Source organism: Ostrea edulis, chromosome 2 (assembly GCF_947568905.1).
Source record: "Ostrea edulis chromosome 2, xbOstEdul1.1, whole genome shotgun sequence".
NCBI lineage: Eukaryota > Metazoa > Mollusca > Bivalvia > Ostreida > Ostreidae > Ostrea > Ostrea edulis.
In genome coordinates this window covers 12,189,580-12,211,332 of record NC_079165.1, presented here as the reverse complement: position 1 = coordinate 12,211,332, position 21,753 = coordinate 12,189,580, and the positions used below count along the sequence as shown (strand labels likewise).

The 21,753-nt window shown below is 34.6% G+C and overlaps 1 long non-coding RNA gene across 1 annotated transcript; it reads left to right on the top strand.

Moving 5' to 3' along the window:
• Positions 1-796: 796 nt before the first annotated feature.
• On the top strand, positions 797-20,549 carry LOC125679080 (uncharacterized). The gene is made up of 3 exons (XR_007371695.2): positions 797-1,035; positions 2,553-2,645; positions 20,275-20,549. It is a non-coding gene; the product is annotated as an uncharacterized LOC125679080 (long non-coding RNA).
• The last annotated feature ends 1,204 nt before the right edge of the window (positions 20,550-21,753 follow it).

Genomic DNA, 21,753 nt, shown 5'->3' with positions numbered 1-21,753 from the left:
TCTTTCGTACTTTCAAAATACGCTTCAAAATGAAATGCACCCCCGATAGCGATATGTCAACAGCTTTGACAATATCACGAATCGCATATCTGCCATCACTTACAATTATTTCCATGACTTTTGAGACATTTGTCTTGCCTGTTACAGTCACAGGTCGGCCAGATTTGCTGCATCTTTGACGGACTCTATGCCAGTCAGAAATTTCTTTCTCCACCTACGAACTCTCTCATAAGATACCTTATCAGACCCATAAACTTCCCCCAATTCAGTAAAAAGCTGCAGTATCGAATGACCGAGTTTTTGTGAACTTTAATATAAGCTCTAATTTCTTCAATATTCTCAACCAGATTCCCAACCATTTCTACAACAGTGGTCAACGACTGGCTCTATTGAAATGACTATAAGTTTAAAACTATGTGGAGCTGAAGGCTCATGTTTATACCGTTGGAAAGGTATTGAATAGGGCTATTCATGAGTATCCTCATCTACGAAATCGTGAAAAGCGTTATCGCGCTGTGGTACAATACACATTACATATCGAACAGCCCTCGTATGTTTATTAAATGTCCGAATCTCTTTGTATGCATTATGCCCCCATCTCTATTTTGTGCTAATGAACATATATATGCATGCATAATTTATACCCTTGGAAATATTGCTTATATAATTACAAAGTCAAAAGTATGTTTCACATGTACCATTGTGAATAACTTGAGCGAATAAATGAAATGAAAATGGTCACGCCTACTTTTCCAGTGACCGTACGGTCTTTAAAAACATATATCATTTTAATTACGGTTTTTCCATGATTACATTAGCAAATAAAAGTCCAGGTGAATTTTTCTGCATTTGCGTCGAGAAAGTGAAAGAGAATTATCTGCTTTTCTGATTGAAAAAATTGTCTTTTAAACAGGGAAATAACAACAAAAATGCGTGTCTTAATCATTTACACTATTTTGTTGTTTGTGAATCTTCTAATCGGATGCGGAAGGCTGGCACAGTTCCAAAGTGCAATCCATTCTGCCACACCAAAAGGTATGTAGACTGCATATAAATGTCGTTTTGTGCATATATTTGCAAAGACAATTGACTGACATTATCTAAAATAAAAGAACAATTATATTTATTCATCATCTTAAGTTTATTGCGTACAGCCTTTTTACAAACATTTTCAAATTGGTTTTGCTATCCAAAATTGAAGGTTGACCCAGTATTCAGTGTCAGCTATAATCACTTTTTGATTAGGATACTATACGGATAAAAAGAAAAGAAACGCATTGAAGGTTGACCCAGTATTCAGTGTCAGCTATAATCACTTTTTGATTAGGATACTATACGGATAAAAAGAAAAGAAACGCATAGTACATGTAGTGCTTTTTCGCTGAATCTTTTCAAACCAATTTTTCGTATTGAATTGCCTGATTACTTCTTGTTACATCTGGTCTATCCAGGGGTCCGTGTGTGCCCAGCTCTCTATTCTGTACCATTATAGGAGTTATGAGATTGATCACTGTTCGCTATCTTCACCTTTCATCTAACACTTGTTTACTGGATAGTCTGATGACTCCGTATTACCCCTAGTGTTGTCGGTTACTGGATAGATATTCTATAGAATTTGAGGACAATAAAACGTTTTTTCATGAAATCCTAAAATCGGTCTCTGTAACTCTGGGTTGTTGTAAGTTCCTAATGCACTGATTCAGGCACCAGTAATTAATCAAATGCACGTGATTCAGGCACCAGTAGTTAATCAAATGCACGTGATTCAGGCACCAGTAGTTAATCAAATGCACGGGTTCTCCATATTTCATTGAATTGTCTTTGAATGTAACCTCTTTTTGAGAAATGATTCGTCTAAATATTGCTCAAAGCAATTGGACGACTGGAAGCATTTGTGTAACAATATGCAGTTGCAAGATATTACAGACAGGACAACATTGGTACTTTGGCGACTCAACGGTATATTGAAATCATATAGCCAAAGTGGTTCCAATAATACAGCATCCCAGAGTAGTATTCCAACATGAGAATGCCAGACCACATACTGCTCGAGCTCTACAGTTAGAGTGACATAACATCCCTAGACAATTTTTGAGACACGCTGGAAAGTTTTCAGACAGTCATTAGTGCTCATGGAGGGCACACTATGTACTAATTTTGGGTGACCTTGACCTGTTGACGACTGTAATTATCATTAGTGGTTTGTGATACATGCAGTTTGATTATTAACCCAGCGTTAGCATCATTTCTCTTTTATCAATAAATTAATTATTTTAAACTATATCGCATGTCTTAAGATGAATATGTAATTGTACTATGCCTTTTTTCTTTCTTTCTTTCTCTTTTTTTTTTTTTATTTTGATCAGTATATTTTATACACAATGTAATTGTATGTTGTTTCGTATTAAGGTAGATCAATATCCATACATACAAAGAGAATGATTAAAAAAGTCAAACATCATAAATGTCAAGTTCACAAGAGCAGAACAAAGCTCTTTCTTACTCACGTGGAACAAATCCCTTACAATTAAACAAATCATCATCATTTACAGTTTCAGGGCTAAGATTTCAGCGTTTAGTTCATAGGGAAAGCACACAGCTTGACAGAAATGTACAAGATCCATGGCACAGGAACGAATTTACAAGTAAAATACAACTTTTCTACCTTTTTAACTGTAAATCGGTAAAGGCATAACGCGTCTTTGGTTTTAATAAGGCATGATTCTTGCAATTATTGAATATTTGTATATCTGCAGTGAATAGGGCTGGGACGATTCAGGGTTAGCTCGATCAGAACAGCACGATTCGGTGTTGTATTTATTTATTTTTTTTGATTGGGTTCATGTTTAGGTCAAATTTAATTAATGACAGCACAATAATTACCAATTTTAATGAATAGCATATTTAATTTAATTTATTCAAGTTTTGTATAATTATATGTCATCCTTTGAAAACATCATATCTATTCATAACTGCTTATTATAACTTTGATAGAAAAAGGAAAGCATTGCCAGTCTATTAAAATTTGTAAAACTAATGTGCAGCAAATTGTTTTGGATTATTAAACAATTCTATAGTCAACCTAAAATGTATATGATATTGTTTTCATTTAGATGTCAAAATTCAACAAATCTATCAATTGAAAGTCTTTAAAAATCTTTTCTTTATTGATTTATTCCTCCCTCATATTAACTATCAAAACATTATCTACGATTTTGATTTCACTCCAACACTGACAGAAATGCTATGTCATACAAATATAAACTGCAATGATCTGGCGGACCATAGTAATTAGTTTTATGAGTTCCAAACAATATTGGGATATTGCCCGGATTTTTTTCTAGTTTTAGTAATCAATTAAAGAGACTGGAAATTAAATTCTTATGCTGTAATGGATAGAAAGGGAATTGGTTTGATATTTTAAGATGCATACACAAATTCCACATACCTTCAATTTACTGATTGACCAAAATAGAACCTATTGTAAAATAATAATATTGATGAAACAATATATACCGGTATTATTTTAAGCTCTATTCATAATTAACATTTTACAGGGGAAACAAATGAAATGCCTTTGTATTGATGTTGGTGAAAGTTTTATAGAAAATGTCAAATGTGCCAAACTTTTAGGTGTTTACATCGATGAATGTCTTACGTGGTCTTATCACACAGATGCCTTATGTAAAAAAAAAAAAAAACTTAGTCAGAAACTAGGTGTTTTAAGGAGATTGAGTACTTTTATGTCAAAGGAGGCACTACTCAAAATTTACAATACTATTGTTTTTCCTCATTAAGGTCTTCCGTAACAACGGAAGACCTTCTACTGATTGTGCTGGTTAAGATTATTAGGGTCTTCCGTCTTCAGCGGAAGACCCTTCTATTATTCTATTGTTGATTTTTCACTTTTCTTATTATTAGGGTCTTCCGTCTTCAGCGGAAGACCCTTCTATTATTCTATTGTTGATTTTTCACTTTTCTTATTATTATTATTATTAGGGTCTTCCGTCTTCAGCGGAAGACCCTTCTATTATTCTATTGTTGATTTTTCACTTTTCTTATTATTAGGGTCTTCCGTCTTCAGCGGAAGACCCTTCTATTATTCTATTGTTGATTTTTCACTTTTCTTATTATTATTATTATTATTCTTTTTTTTTCTCCTTACCGATTTTTGTGCAGAAGATTTCTCGGAGATGGCTGAATCGATTTGCTTCAAATTTTCAGGATTGATGCGTTGCCATTTGAAGTTTGTACCGCCGTTTCAATTTTTGAAAAATCACTTCCGGTTGGAAGTTATCCCCCTTTTCTCGATTTTCAGATGACCATTTTGTCCAGACAAAAACTCGAAAACGGTAAAAGCTAGAGTGCTGAAATTTTCAGTGATGTTAGACGACATGTTGTAGTTGTGCACCTGGGTTTTCAAAATTTCCGGAAGTGCCTAGTATGGAAGCTCGGTATGGGTCGAAAATGGAGTTTAAAAAAGTGTCCAATTTTTTTCCACGTTTTAAATCAGAACTTTTTACTCGTAAATATTTTGTTTAGATATATATAACAAAAGTTGTACAGTTTATTGAGATCTTTCGTGTCATATCAAGAAATAGGCCCATGGGCCTCATGGCTCGCCTGAACCATTGAATTTTTGTTACAATGATTAACTTTTTTCTGGAGAAACTTTTGGTAAGACATGTAGAATAAAAGTTGTTCAGTTTTGCAAGATCTATTTCATGATATCTTAAAAAAGGCTTCCGGGCTTCATGGCTCGCCTGAACAGTCGAATTTGTATCGCAATTAATAACATTGATAACTTTTTTCTCGAGAAACTTTTGACAAGACATGTAGAACAAAAGTTGTTCAGTTTCGCAAGCGTTAACTAACGATGTTAAGAAATAGGCCCGCGGGTCTCATCGCTCACCTGAACAGTTGGGTTATTGTTGCAATCTATAACATTTTTGTCAAGAAACTTTTAATAAGACATCTAGAACAAAAGTTGTTCAGTTTTGCAAGATCTTTCGAACAACATCATGAAAAAGGCCAACGGGCCTCATGGCTCGCCTGAACAGATTGATCAGTGTCACAATTACTAACTTTTTTCTCGAGAATCTTTTGATAAGACATGTAGAACAAATGTTGTTCAGTTTCGCAAACGTTAACTAACGATGTTAAGAAATAGGCCTGCGGGTCTCATGGCTCACCTGAACAGTTGGGTTATTGTTCCAATCTATAACATTTTCGTCAAGAAACTTTTAATGAGACATCTAGAGCAAAAGTTGTTCAGTTTTGCAAGATCTTTCGAACAACATCATGAAAAAGGCCAACTGGCCTCATGGCTCACCTGAACAGTTTGATTAGTGTCACAATAACTTTTTTCTGGAGAAACTTTTGATAAGACATGTAGAAAAAATGTTGTTCAGTTTCGCAAGCGTTAACTAACGATGTTAAGAAATAGGCCTGCGGGTCTCATGGCTCACCTGAACAGTTGGGTTATTGTTGCAAGCTATAACATTTTTGTCAATAAACTTTTAATAAGACATCTAGAACAAAAATTCTTCAGTTTTGAAAAATCTTTCGAACAACATCATGAAAAAGGCGAACGGGCCTCATGGTTCGCTTGAACAGTTTGATTTGTGTCACAATCAATAACTTTTTTCTGGAGAAACTTTTGATAAGACATGTAGAACAAAAGTTGTTCAGTTTTGCAAGATCTTTCAAATGATATCAAGAAAAAGGCCCACGGGCCTTATGACTCGCCTTAACAATTTGATAACTTTTTTCTCAAGAAAATTTTGATAGGACATGTAGAACAAAATTAGTTCAGTTTTACGAGATATATCTAGAATGATATTTAAAAAAAATAGGCCTCCGGGCGACATGACTCGTCTGATCAGTCGAATTTGTATCACAGTATATATAACATTATTAACTTGTTTGTCGAAGAAAAGTCTGACCCCTTCAATTAGTGGCCGAGAGCGACAGAGAGTCTTTAATTCATAGCACTTAAATGATCAATATTTGTAAAACATTACCGAAGCTAAATTGTACGTCTAGACAATATATTTGTATCATTATTCATGAACGAAAATCTCATTCGAATTCTTATCTCATCACATCTAAAATTGGACGGAAGACCCACTCGTTGCTCGCAACGAGATCGAATCTAGTTAAGGTCTTCCGTCTCCTGCGGAAGACCTTACTATTATTGTTCGCGTTCTTCTTCTTCATTATTATTATTATTATTTTATTATTATTTTCCTTGGTAGTACACGCGTTTTTCTCAGCCATTTCTCGATCGATTTTCACGAAATTTTCAGGAAAGATGTCTTTTGGTGACGAGACTTTGCTTGCAAAATTTCGTGCTTGACGTCACTTCCGGTCAGGAGTTATCTCTCTTTTAGTGACTTTTTGAAGGGCCTTGTTGTCCACGCATCTCCTCCGTTAGTTTTGAAGCTAGAGTCTTGAAATTTCTACACAAGATAGAGTAAACATTTTAGAAGATTTGTGGGGGATTCGATTTTACCGGAGGCGATTTGCCTGAACGCTCGCCTGGACCTGAAAAAATGGATGCCAAAATTTTTCGCCGATTTCGGCGATTTTTGACCTTTCATCTCCAATATCTTTTTTGTTGCAAATATTTTGTTAAGACATGTAGAACAAAAGGTGTGCACATTTACGAGATCTTTTCGAAAATATCAAGATTTAGGGGCTAGCCCCTTAAATTAGGGATCTAGAAGGGCTCAAAGTCTACATCAAATATCTCAAAAATCGTTAATATTTTGGTATAAGTCAAAGAACAAAAAATGTTCATCTCAACAATCCAAATCTATTCATATAAAAATTTAGGTCATATGTTACGTAATAAGGGATTTTAAGGGCCAAAACCATAAATTTTTTACCCCTTGTATCTCGAAAACGACAAATATTTTGAAAAGCAATAAAGAACAAAAGTTGTTCAGAATGATGATCTGAACAATATGCATATTTCGTTTTTACCCTATGTGGCCCCGTTAGGGAGCTACAGTTTGGCCCCTAAAAATTACTTCTAGAAATAACTCGAGAACGATAAAGAATATCTAAATACTTGTTGAACAAAAAATGTTTGAAATGTCATGACCTTTCTTATGATATCAAGCAAAAGGGGCTGACCCTTTAAATTAGGGGCCCAGAAGGGTCCAAAGGTTTATGAGAAAATCTCAGAAACTATTAATATTTTGTAATAAGTCATTGAAGCGGAAATGTTCATCTAAACGAGCTTGTTCTTATCAAATCAAAAAGTAGGTCATATGTTACGTAATAAGGGATTTTAAGGGCCAAAATCATAAATAATTGACGCCTCATATCTTGAAAACGACAAATATTTTGAAAAGCATTATTGAACAAAAGTCGTTCAGAATGATAATCTAAACAATATGTACATTTCGTTTTTTCCCTATGTGGCCCCGTTAGGGAGCTACAGTTTGGCCCCTAAATATTTCTTGTAGAGATAACTCGAGAACGGTAAAGAATTTCTAAATACTTGTTGAGCAAAAAATGTTTAAAATGACAAGGCCTTTCTTACGATATCAATCAAAACGGGCTGGCCCTTTAAATTAGGGGTTCAGAAGGGTCCAAATGTTTTTGAGAATATCTCAGAAACTATTAATATTTTATAATAAGTTGTAGAAGCGGAAATGTTCATCTCAACGAGCTTGATCTTATCAAATCAAAAAGTAGGTCATATGTTACGTAATTAGAGATTTTAAGGGCCAAAATCGTAAATATTTGACGCCTCATATCTTTAAAACGACATATTTTTGGAAAAGCATTATTGAACAAAAGTTGTTCAATGTGTCATAACCTATCGATCAATATCCAAAAATGGGTCTGTGGGCCTCATGGCTCGCCTGTAGAGTCGATTTTTGTCGATATCAGTCGATTTGAAAAACTTGTAACTGGTAAATATTTTGTAAGGACATATTGAACAAAAGTTGTTCAGTTTATCGAGATCTATCGATTGATATCAAGAAATAGGCCTATGGTCCTAATGGCTCGCCTGTAGAGTCGATTTTTTGTCAATATCGGTCGATCTCAATAACTTTTTACAGGTAAATATTTTGTAAAGACATATAGAACTAAAGTTGTTGAGTCTATAGAGGGCTAACAAATGACATCAAGAAATAGGCCCACGGGCCTTATGGCTCGCCTGGAGAGTCGAATTTCAAACGAATTTCACCGCAACTTTGCTTCAGAAGCTTATGATATGAAAAATTGATTATATCTAAAGTGTCTTAAAGTCGGAAACTAAATTGGGACTCATTTGTCTTTTTTTTTTTTTTTTAACTCCGAGTGCATCAAGAAATCGGACGGAAGACCTACTCGTTGCTCGCAACGAGATCGTGTCTACTTATTATTATTATTCTTTTTTTTTCTCCTTACCGATTTTTGTGCAGAAGATTTCTCGGAGATGGCTGGATCGATTTGCTTCAAATTTTCAGGATTGATGCGTTGCCATTTGAAGTTTGTACCGCCGTTTCAATTTTTGAAAAATCACTTCCGGTTGGAAGTTATTCCCCTTTTATCGATTTTCAGATGACCATTTTGTCCAGACAAAAACTCAAAAACGATAAAAGCTAGAGTGCTGAAATTTTCAGTGATGTTAGACGACATGTTGTAGTTGTGCACCTGGGTTTTAAAAATTTCCGGAAGTGCCTAGTATGGAAGCTCGGTAGGGGTCGAAAATGGAGTTTTAAAAAGTGTCTCATTTTTCTCCACGTTTTAAATCATAACTATTTACTCGTAAATATTTTGCTTAGACATATATAACAAAAGTTGTACAGTTTATTGAGATCTTTCGTGTCATATCAAGAAATGGGCCCATAGGCCTCATGGCTCGCCTGAACCATTGTATTTCTGTTACAATGATTAACTTTTTTCTCACGAAACTTTTGATAAGACATGTAGAATAAAAGTTGTTCAGGTTTGCAAGATCTATCTAATGATATCAAAAACTAGGCCTCAGGGCGTCATGGCTCGCCTGAACAGTCGAATTTGTATCACAATTAATAACATTAATAACTTTTTTCTCGAGAAACTTTTGACAAGACATGTAGAACAAAAGTTGTTCAGTTTCGCAAGGGTTAACTAACGATGTTAATAAATAGGCCTGCGGGTCTCATGGCTCACCTGAACAGTTGGGTTATTGTTGCAATCTATAACATTTTTGTCAAGAAATTTTTAATAAGACATCTTGAACAAAAGTTGTTCAGTTTTGCAAGATCTTTCGAACAACATCATGAAAAAGGCGAACGGGCCTCATGGCTCGCCTGAACAGTTTGATCAGTGTCACAATTACTAACTTTTTTCTCGAGAATCTTTTGATAAGACATGTAGAACAAAAGTTGTTCAGTTTTGCAAGATCTTTCAAACGATATCAAGAAAAAGGCCCACGGGCCTTAAGACTCGCCTTAACAGTGATAAATGTCGCATAACGTTATACTCGTAAATATTTTTTTTTAGACATATATAACAAAAGTTGTACAGTTTATTGAGATCTTTCGTGCCGTATCAAGAAATGGGTCCATGGGCTTCATGGCTCGCCTGAACCATTGAATTTCTGTTACAATGATTAACTTTTTCCTCACGAAACTTTGATGTAACATGTAGAATAAAAGTTGTTCAGTTTTGCAAGATCTATCTAATGATATCAAAAAATAGGCCTGCGGGGGTCATGGCTCGCCTGAACAGTCGAATTTGTATCACAATTAATAACATTAATAACTTTTTTCTCGAGAAACTTTTGATAAGACATGTAGAACAAAAGTTGTTCAGATTCGCAAGCGTTACTAACGATGTTAAGAATAAGGCCTGCGGGTCTCATGGCTCACCTGAACAGTTGGGTTATTGTTGTAATCTATAACATTTTAGTCAAGAAACTTTTAATGAGACATCTAGAGCAAAAGTTGTTCAGTTTTGCAAGATGTTTCGAACAACATCATGAAAAAGGCCAACGGGCCTCATGGCTCGCCTGAAGAGTTTGATTAGTGTCACAATCAATAGCTTTTTTCTGGAGAAACTTTTGATAAAACATGTAGACCAAAAGTTGTTCAGGTTTGCAAGATCTTTCAAACGATATCAAGAAAAAGGCCCACGGGCCTTATGACTCGCCTTAACAGTCTGATAAATGTCGCAATTAATAACTTTTTTCTTAAGAAAATTTCCATAGGACATGTAGAACAAAATTTGTTCAGTTTTCCGAGATATATCTAGAATGATATAAAAAAAATAGGCCTCCGGGCGGCATGACTCGCCTGATCAGTTGAATCTGTATCGCAGTAAATAACATTATTAACTTTTTTCTCGAAAAAAACCTGACCCCTTTAATTAGTTGCCGAGAGGTAGAGAGAGTCTTTAATTTATAACATTTAAATGATCAATATTTGTAAAACAATACCAAAGCTAAATTGTACGTCTAGACAATATATTTGTATCATTATTTATGAACGAAAATGTCAGTCAAATTCTTATCTCATCACATCTAGATTTGGACGGAAGACCCACTCGTTGCTCGCAACGAGATCGAATCTAGTTAAGGTCTTCCGTCTCCTGCGGAAGACCTTACTATTATTGTTCGCGTTCTTCTTCTTCATTATTATTATTATTATTTTATTATTATTATTATTATTATTATTATTTTCCTTGGTAGTACACGCGTTTTTCTCAGCCATTTCTCGATCGATTTTCACGACATTTTCAGGAAAGATGTCTTTTGGTGACGAGACTTTGCTTGCAAAATTTCGTGCTTGACGTCACTTCCGGTCAGGAGTTATCTCTCTTTTAGTTACTTTTTGAAGGGCCTTGTTGTCCACACATCTCCTCCGTCAGTTTTGAAGCTAGAGTCTTGAAATTTCTACACAAGATAGAGTAAACATTTTAGAAGATTTGTGGGGGATTCGATTTTACCGGAGGCGATTTGCCTAAACGCTCGCCTGGACCTGAAAAAATGGATGCCAAAATTTTTCGCCGATTTCGGCGATTTTTGACCTTTGATCTCCAATATCTTTTTTCTTGCAAATATTTTGTTAAGACATGTAGAACAAAAGTTGTGCACATTTACGAGATCTTTTCGAAAATATCAAGATTTAGGGGCTAGCTCCTTCAATTAGGGATCTAGAAGGGCTCAAAGTCTAGATCAAATATCTCAAAAATCGTTAATATTTTGGTATAACTCAAAGAACAAAAAATGTTCATCTCAACAATCCAAATCTATTCATATAAAAATTTAGGTCATATGTTACGTAATAAGGGATTTTAAGGGCCAAAACCATAAAATTTTTACCCCTTGTATCTCGAAAACGACAAATATTTTGAAAAGCAATAAAGAACAAAAGTTGTTCAGAATGATGATCTGAACAATATGCATATTTCGTTTTTACCCTATGTGGCCCCGTTAGGGAGCTACAGTTTGGCCCCTAAAAATTACTTCTAGAAATAACTCGAGAACGGTAAAGAATTTCTAAATACTTGTTGAACAAAAAATGTTTGAAATGTCATGACCTTTCTTACGATATCAAGCAAAAGGGGCTGACCCTTTAAATTAGGGGCCCAGAAGGGTCCAAAGGTTTATGAGAATATCTCAGAAACTATAAATATTTTGTAATAAGTCATTGAAGCGGAAATGTTCATCTAAACGAGCTTGTTCTTATCAAATCAAAAAGTAGGTCATATGATACGTAATAAGGGATTTTAAGGGCCAAAATCATAAATAATTGACGCCTCATATCTTGAAAACGACAAATATTTTGAAAAGCATTATTGAACAAAAGTTGTTCAGAATGATAATCTAAACAATATGTACATTTCGTTTTTTTCCTATGTGGCCCCGTTAGGGAGCTACAGTTTGGCCCCTAAATATTTCTTGTAGAGATAACTCGAGAAGGGTAAAGAATTTCTAAATACTTGTGGAGCAAAAAATGTTTAAAATGACAAGGCCTTTCTTACGATATCAATCAAAACGGGCTGGCCCTTTAAATTAGGGGTTCAGAAGGGTCCAAATGTTTTTGAGAATATCTCAGAAACTATTAATATTTTATAATAAGTTGTAGAAGCGGAAATGTTCATCTCATCGAGCTTGATCTTATCAAATCAAAAAGTAGGTCATATGTTACGTAATTAGAGATTTTAAGGGCCAAAATCGTAAATATTTGACGCCTCATATCTTTAAAACGACATATTTTTTGAAAAGCATTATTGAACAAAAGTTGTTCAATGTGTCATAACCTATCGATCAATATCAAAAAATGGGTCTGTGGGCCTCATGGCTCGCCTGTAGAGTCGATTTTTGTCGATATCAGTCGATTTGAAAAACTTGTAACTGGTAAATATTTTGTAAGGACATATTGAACAAAAGTTGTTCAGTTTATCGAGATCTATCGATTGATATCAAGAAATAGGCCTATGGTCCTAATGGCTCGCCTGTAGAGTCGATTTTTTGTCGATATCGGTCGATCTCAATAACTTTTTACAGGTAAATATTTTGTAAAGACATATAGAACTAAAGTTGTTGAGTCTATAGAGGGCTAACAAATGACATCAAGAAATAGGCCCTCGGGCCTTATGGCTCGCCCGGAGAGTCGAATTTGAAACGAATTTCACCGCAACTTTGCTTCAGAAGCTTATGATATGAAAAATTGATTATATCTAAAGTGTCTTAAAGTCGGAAACTAAATTGGGACTCATTTGTTTTTTTTTTGTTTTTTTTAACTCCGAGAGCATCAACAAATCGGACGGAAGACCTACTCGTTGCTCGCAACGAGATCGTGTCTAGTTATTAGGGCTTTCCACCTTTCTGTGGAAAGTCCTATTGTTAGGGCTTTCCACCTTTCAGTGGAAAGTCCTATTGTTATTGTTCTGTTTATTATTATTATTATTATTTTCCTGCCGTCAAAAAAAATCTTCGTCTTAAGACTTATCGAAAAACTTTATAGTCCATCATATAGTACTTCTTGAGAAACGAATACAGTTCACCCTGCGTAATTGAACTTTGACCCCTTACGGAGTTGTTTGACCTTTCGCAGAAATCATTGTTAGCACTTCTACTTTGTAACCGTAAATGATAGGAGGATGAAACCTTTTCTAAAACATAGAGGGTAATTAGTAGAAGAGAAGAATTTAAAATGAAGGGATTCGGTGTCCCCTAAAGGGAGTTAATGCCTCTTTATGTTTTGCGATATATTCGTAAAACATGTCGAGCTTGAGCACGGTTTGTCGTAGAGACATGGGACCAACTGGAATAGGATCGGTGACCTTTGACCTTGAAAATTAGGTCAAGGTCAAAGGTCAAGGTCATCAGAAAAGAGGAAAAAATAGCACTTTTTATACTCTCTTTCCTGCTTAAGATAGCATTGAAATATTATATGGGTAAGTATTGAATTCTTGATTGGTTTTGATAGTATGCATTACAACTTTGAACTCTGACCCTTCTGTGAATTTCGGAGACTCGCGTCGAAAACCTTGTTATCGCTACTCCTGCTTAACGAAAAGTCATAGAGACACGAAACCTTCGCTAATGAATTCACAGTAAAACCCTCTTGCAAAGAAAAAATAATCAAAGGGATACGAAAACCCTTAAGCATAGTTATTGCCCCTGAAAGTCTCCAATATCATTATCTAAGCCTATAACTTTTATATTAATATAGATAGAGACATGGGACCACTTGCATTAAGACCGATGACCTTTGACCTTCAAAATGAGGTCAAGGTCAAAGGTCAAGGTCATCATCAAAATTAAATTTTTTCCATTTTCAAGGTCTTTAAAAGTATTTTTATCATTGATAAGTTAACCGAAAGTAACCGAAAACCCATAAACAAATTATTGCCCCTGAATATCTTGATTGACATTTTTTTAAGCTTATAGCTTTTACATTAATATAGATAGAGACATGGGATCACTTGCATTAAGACCGATGACATTTGACCTTCAAAATGAAGTGAAGGTCAAAGGTCAAGGTCATCGTGAAAATTATTAATTAAATTTTCTTGGTCAAAATGAGTTTCGTACATCATCTTAAATATTCTTAAATGTCTTTTTTTAAATCATTGCAGGTGGAAAGCCCTCTAATTGTTCGCGAACAATTAGGATCACTAGTTATTGTTCTGTTTATTATTATTTTCCTGCCGTCAAAAAAAATCTTCGTCTTAAGACTTATCGAAAAACTTTATAGTCCATCATATAGTACTTCTTGAGAAACGAATACAGTTCACCCTGCGTAATTGAACTTTGACCCCTTACGGAGTTATTTGACCTTTCGCAGAAATCATTGTTAGCACTTCTACTTTGTAACCGTAAATGATAGGAGGATGAAACCTTTTCTAAAACATAGAGGGTAATTAGTAAAAGCGAAGAATTTCAAATGAAGGGATTCGGTGTCCCCTAAAGGGAGTTAATGCCTCTTTATGTTTTGCGATTTATTCGTAAAATATGTCGAGCTTGAGAACGGTTTGTCGTAGAGACATGGGACCAACTGGAATAGGATCGGTGACCTTTGACCTTGAAAATTAGGTCAAGGTCAAAGGTCAAGGTCATCAGAAAAGAGGAAAAAATAGCACTTTTTATACTCTCTTTCCTGCTTAAGATAGCGTTGAAATATTATATGGGTAAGTATTGACTTCTTGATTGGTTTTGATAGTATGCATTACAACTTTGAACTTTGACCCTTCTGTGAATTTCGGAGACTCGCGTCGAAAACCTTGTTATCGCTACTCCTACTTAACGGAAAGTCATAGAGACACGAAACCTTCGCTAATGAATTCACAGTAAAACCGTATTGCAAAGAAAAAATAATCAAAGGGATACAAAAACCCTTAAGCATAGTTATTGCCCCTGAAAGTCTCCAATATCATTATTTAAGCCTATAACTTTTATATTAATATAGATAGAGACATGGGACCACTTGCATTAGAACCGATGACCTTTGACCTTCAAAATGAGGTCAAGGTCAAAGGTCAAGGTCATCATCAAAATTATTTTTTTTCCATTTTCAAGGTCTTTCAAAGTATTTTTAGCATTGATAAGCTAACCGAAAGTAACCGAAAACCCCTAAACAAATTATTGCCCCTGAATGTCTTGATTACCATTTTTTAAGCTTATAGCTTTTACATTAATATAGATAGAGACATGGGATCATCTGCATTAAGAGCAAGGACCTTTGACCTTCAAAATGAGGTCAAGGTCAAAGGTCAAGGTCAACGTGAAAATTATTAATTTAAATTTTCTTGGTCATTTTGAGATTCGTACATCATCTTAAATATTTTTAAATATCTTTTTTTAAATCATTGTAGGTGGAAAGCCCTCTAATTGTTCGCGAACAATTAGGATCACTAGTTATTATTATTCTTTTTTTTTTCTCCTTACCGATTTTTGTGCAGAAGATTTCTCGGAGATGGCTGGATAGATTTGCTTTAAATTTTCAGGATTGATGCGTTGCCATTTGAAGTTTGTACCGCCGTTTCAATTTTTGAAAAATCACTTCCGGTTGGAAGTTATTCCCCTTTTATCGATTTTCAGATGACCATTTTGTCCAGACAAAAACTCAAAAACGATAAAAGCTAGAGTGCTGAAATTTTCAGTGATGTTAGACGACATGTTGTAGTTGTGCACCTGGGTTTTAAAAATTTCCGGAAGTGCCTAGTATGGAAGCTCGGTAGGGGTCGAAAATGGAGTTTAAAAAAGTGTCCAATTTTTTCCCACGTTTTAAATCAGAACTTTTTACTCGTAAATATTTTGTTTAGATATATATAACAAAAGTTGTACAGTTTATTGAGATCTTTCGTGTCATATCAAGAAATAGCCCCATGGGCCTCATGGCTCGCCTGAACCATTGAATTTCTGTTACAATGATTAACTTTTTTCTCACGAAACTTTTGGTAAGACATGTAGAATAAAAGTTGTTCAGTTTTGCAAGATCTATTTAAAGATATCTTAAAAAAGGCTTCCGGGCGTCATGGCTCGCCTGAACAGTCGAATTTGTATCGCAATTAATAACATTGATAACTTTTTTCTCGAGAACCTTTTGACAAGACATGTAGAACAAAAGTTGTTCAGTTTCGCAAGCGTTAACTAACGATGTTAAGAAATAGGCCTGCGGGTCTCATGGCTCACCTGAACAGTTGGATTATTGTTGCAATCTATAACATTTTTGTCAAGAAACTTTTAATAAGACATCTAGAACAAAAGTTGTTCAGTTTTGCAAGATCTTTCGAACAACATCATGAAAAAGGCCAACGGGCCTCATGGCTCGCCTGAACAGTTTTATCAGTGTCACAATTACTAACTTTTTTCTCGAGAATCTTTTGATAAGACATGTAGAACAAAAGTTGTTCAGTTTTGCAAGATCTTTCAAACGATATCAAGAAAAAGGCCCACGGGCCTTATGACTCGCCTTAACAGTGATAAATGTCGCATAACTTTATACTCGTAAATATTTTGTTTAGACATATATAACAAAAGTTGTACAGTTTATTGAGATCTTTCGTGCCGTATCAAGAAATGAGCCAATGGGCCTCATGGCTCGCCTGAACCATTGAATTTCTGTTACAATGATTAACTTTTTCGTCACCAAACTTTGATAAAACACGTAGAGTAAAAGTTGTTCAGTTTTGCAAGATATATCTAATGATATTAAAAAATAGGCCTACGAGCGTCATGGCTCGCCTGAACAGTCGAATTTGTATCACAGTTAATAACATTAATAACTTTTTTCTGGAGAAACTTTTGATAAGACATGTAGAACAAAAGTTCAAATTCGCAAGCGTTAACTAACGATGTTAAGAATAAGGCCTGTGGATCTCATGGCTCACCTGAACAGTTGGGTTATTGTTGCAATCTATAACATTTTAGTCAAGAAACTTTTAATGAGACATCTAGAGCAAAAGTTGTTCAGTTTTGCAAGATGTTTCAAAGAACATCATGAAAAAGGCGAACGGGCCTCATGGCTCGCCTGAACAGTTTGATTAGTGTCACAATCAATAACTTTTTTTTCGAAAAACTTTTGATAAGACATGTAGAACAAAAGTTGTTCAGTTTTGCAAGATTTTTCAAACGATATCAAGAAAAAGGCCCACGGTCCTTATGACTCGCCTTAACAGTCTGATAAATGTCGCAATCAATAACTTTTTTCTCAAGAAAATTTTAATAGGACATGTAGAACAAAATTTGTTCAGTTTTGCGAGATATATCTAGAATGATATAAAAAAAAAAAAATAGGCCTCCGGGCGACATGACTCGCCTGATCAGTCTCGAATTTGTATCGCAGTAAATAACATTATTAACTTTTTTGTCGAAAAAAAAAGCTGACCACTTTAATTAGTGGCCAAGAGCGGCAGAGATTCTTTAATTTATAGCACTTAAAACATTACCGAAGCTAAATTGTACGTCTAGACAATATATTTGTATCATTATTTATGAATGAAAATCTCAGTCAAATTCTTATCTCATCACATCTAAAATTGGACGGAAGACCCACTCGTTGCTCGCAACGAGATCGCATCTAGTTCTTATTATTCTTTTTTCTTCTTCCTTTTTCCTAGACGCTAACTTTGAAGCTTCATATCTCGCTCATTTCTGCATGGATTATGCTCAAATTTTCAGGGTTTATAAACTTTACAGAACGATTTTAAAATAATGTACTACAGTTCAGAAATTCCCTTCTGTTCACGAGTTATTCCCCTTTGAATAAAATTTTAGGGGCTTTGGATTCCAGACAAAGGCTCCGAGACTGTATAAGCTTGAGCAGAAAATGCATTGAAAATGAAAAGTAGGAGCATTGTAGTTGTGCACATCGTTTTTTGTTTTTTGATTACAGCGTTCGAAATGGTGGTTGTAAGGGTTCAAAAATTAGGACGCCTAAAGGAGCAAAACATTACACATATTTTCCTTTGTATCTTTTAAACTAAAAATATTTTGTTAAGACGTGTAGAACAAAAGTTGTGCAAAATGTTAAGAGCTTTCTTTTGATATCCCTAAAAAGGGGCTGGCCCCTTAAATTAGGGATCTGGGGATCTTCAAAATTTTCGCTTTATAACTCAAAAACGGTCAATATTTCGATATGGCTTTCGCTGGAAAAGTTGTTCCTTAACATCTTATTGATCTCATAAACATAATATTTTGCTCGAGTATTGTGTTATATATGAGTAAAATGCTTGACCCGCAAACAGGTAACCGTATCATTAGGTAGGTGAAGGGGGAAAAATATGTGTATAACTTACTTCGGCACGTGCCCCTGGCGTGAAATTCATACGCGACTTCTGTGCGCACTGTGTACATAGTATACCTACATGTATTTACGCAGATAGATATTAAAGTTTAATAAAATATTCAAGATTTGAGAGCAATTTATTTGATTTGTATGTATAAATAATTCAAACTCGATGAATTATTCTCTTCAGTCTGAATATTATGCTATCATAATTTTGTTGTATGATAAAATATTGGTAACAGCTATAAACCTTTATTGTATGTCCTGAGCCATGAATTTCATAAATTTAAATAGTAATTTTTTGTTCATTATTGGGACTGAAAAGTTAAATGCTGAAAGAATTTAATCCCACATACACGCGCGCCTCAAAAGACTGATTCATGTAATGAGATCATACACGCATGTACTTAAGTAGTATAAAATTATTAAACACCTAACGATAAAAATTTATAGTACACCTTTATAGCTTCATTTCAATGATATATATTAAATTCTCAAACTATTTCATAAGTACATACGAGAAGTCAGAATCGCCAGCGTAGCCAAACTACTTATATCGTTACAGTACTTATCTTCCTGTTACAGTACAGTTGATTATTTTCTTTCTAAAAACTTAACTTGTATTCGTCTTTTGTAAAATCACTGGATAAGTATTTCAAATAATTTTCCCCGGGGTGATGTTACGTATAACATATCAAGAGGGAAAGAAGGCGAAAGTTAGATCCCACACACACATACTCATGTACGGTTCCTGTATTTTCATGTTAACTAGGCTGCATTAGGACCTGACCCAAGGACATATGGTAAAGTTTAAGGTTTTTATGTCACACAGCTCCGACGGAAGACCTCTCGTTGCTTTGCAACGAGCTTGGCTCTAGTTTTAATTATTGTTGTACAGTATGGCAGGATACAAAGAACAAGACAAATATTGATAGGCTTTTTAAATTACAAAAGAGGGCAGCAAGGATCATTTTACATATCAAAGTACCTCATTCAGTGTCAACTTCTTGCATGCTATCAAATTTGAGATGGATGCCTTTGATTGACTATTTTATTTATCGAAAAATTATTATGTTCAAAGTTTTACATCGGATGACTCCAGAGTAGTTGCATGTTTTTAGATTTGTGAATGAGGTAACCACAAGAGATACAAGACAGAGCTTTACTAAGAGCCAAAACAGAATATTTAGAAGATCTTTTATCATTTCAGCAGCAATTTTATGGAACCCATTACCAGATTTTATAAGAAAATGCACAACTACCAAATCTTTTAAATCAGCCTATCTAAAACATTATTTTGATCCTCAATGATACTCGTTTATTCTCTCTTTTCACTTAGTTCTTATCTGTTTGTATATAAATTGTGATATTTCCATGCTTTGTGATACATGTTCTCGATATGTATATATGTTACAGACAGGACCACAATGTAAACTAGTTTATATAAATAATTGTGCAATCCTGTATAAATAAAGGATAATTATTATTATTATTATTATAGGCATAGAGTGTGAAAAGTTTCATTCGAGATAAAGTGTTTTGTAACTTTTTCAACATATTCAGGGGATGCTTACTCCTCCTAGGCACCTGATCCCACCTCTGGTGTGTCCAGGGGTCCGTGTTTGTCCAACTATCAATTTTGTATTGCTTATAGGAGTTAAGAGATTGATCACTGTTCGTTATCTTCACCTTGCATTTAGCTGTAATCATGTTCAGTTGCTTTTGTACGAGTAGTCTATATTTTTATATTGGTTAATTTATACCATGTGATTCACTTTAAATGGCACATGGAGTGATTGTGGACATGAGGTATTGAACGTCTTGTGGTAAATTGTTTTGTCTTTTTATGTGCCTTGAAAATAAAATCTTCTGCACTTTAATAATTTTCGAAACTCAGCATGTTCCCTTTTCCCATTAAAATGAAACTGCAGTATAATTTTTTTTATCTATCTAGAAAAAAAAAAAAAAAAAGACACTACTACAGAAGTAGTTTGAATTTCGTTGTTAAACAGTTGTCAAATGTTTAGAATTTTTGAAATATATTTTTCAGATCTACGGATAATCAACGTTTCCGTTACCAACGCACTGTGTGCCTTTTGTGAGAATTACGCTAGATATAGATATTTTTGTAGAGGAAAGTTGTGCTCCATGCAAAGCAATTCGAAGTCTACTATGTTAGTTTAAGATTTTATTTCGCCTTCTGTACATATTTAAGCACGTTCAATATTTCCTATAATTAAAAAATATATATAAGGGCCTACATACATATAATCAGATGTCATTAATGTACTATGTATACGCAATAAAGTATATTTACCTTTGTAACAGTGTTTGGGCGAATATTACTTGGATCGTATACACGATCTTGACAAAGCAAAATTAAGAATTTAAAAAAAAAACGCATAGGAAGATGGTTTCTTCGTCTGTGTGTGAAGAATGATAACTTCCGATTAAAAGGGGAAGGCTGGAAAACCACTCTTCATGAGGGCGACCACTACAGTGTTCTCCTTTAACTTTGTTGCGAAGGTATAATTATCAAACGAAGAAGATTACAGAACAAGAACTCTTACCTACCAGTGTTGTTAAGGTCTTCCGTATATATATATATATATATATATATATATATATATATATATATATATATATATAACTGTAGAACAGGAGAGAGTCACAGATGGCAGTGAGGGTTCTTTAACGTGTTAATGTCGCTTGCGACACGGGACCTCCGTTTTTAAGGCCATATCACTTATTTGAAGATTGACAATAAGCATCCTACTACAGTAGGACCACCTATACCAAACACAAACATCCAGTCACGTTTTTGACAATTTTCATTGTTTGTAATGTTGGCTTACTTTTTGGTATCTGTTTTGTTTATCCGACACTTTTGGATAGGAGTGTCGTTAGGTTGTTACGTTCATGATATATATATATATATATATATATATATATATATATAAACACCGTATATCAGGTTTTTTCCGCGTGTATCCAATTTCCGCTTTGTTCGCGACGATTTCCGAATCGCGGAAAATAAATCCGCGTAAATTTGATAAAAAGTTTGCTTTTATGATAAAGTTATACGGCCGATCTACCCCGCACATCTCAAAGTCTGTCGAAATTCACAACTATGAAAACAAAGGCCTTGATTCCCCGATTCTTGATTTTGTTAAATAAACAACAACTCAGGTTTTGTTAATTAACCTCATCCGACCCTGTGTTGATTATATGGCTTTGGTTATAATAATTGAGTCAGTGAGTCAACTAAACAAGATCACAGCTGAACTATTACCCGTGCGTTTTAAAACGAAAGAATAGTCATGCTCGACTGAAATCGAAAGTAGGAATCGCGTTATATAATCGAAAAATGTAAAGTCGTTGAATAAAAGTAAAATTTCGTGAAATCACACGGAAATGTAGAATGTTGTAAAAATCACGGTCGTTGGTCGCGTTAGGCAGGTGGTCGTTTAATACAAGTACAATAGATAGGGTAACGCCTTGGGGTGGATTATTACAGTCACATACAGCA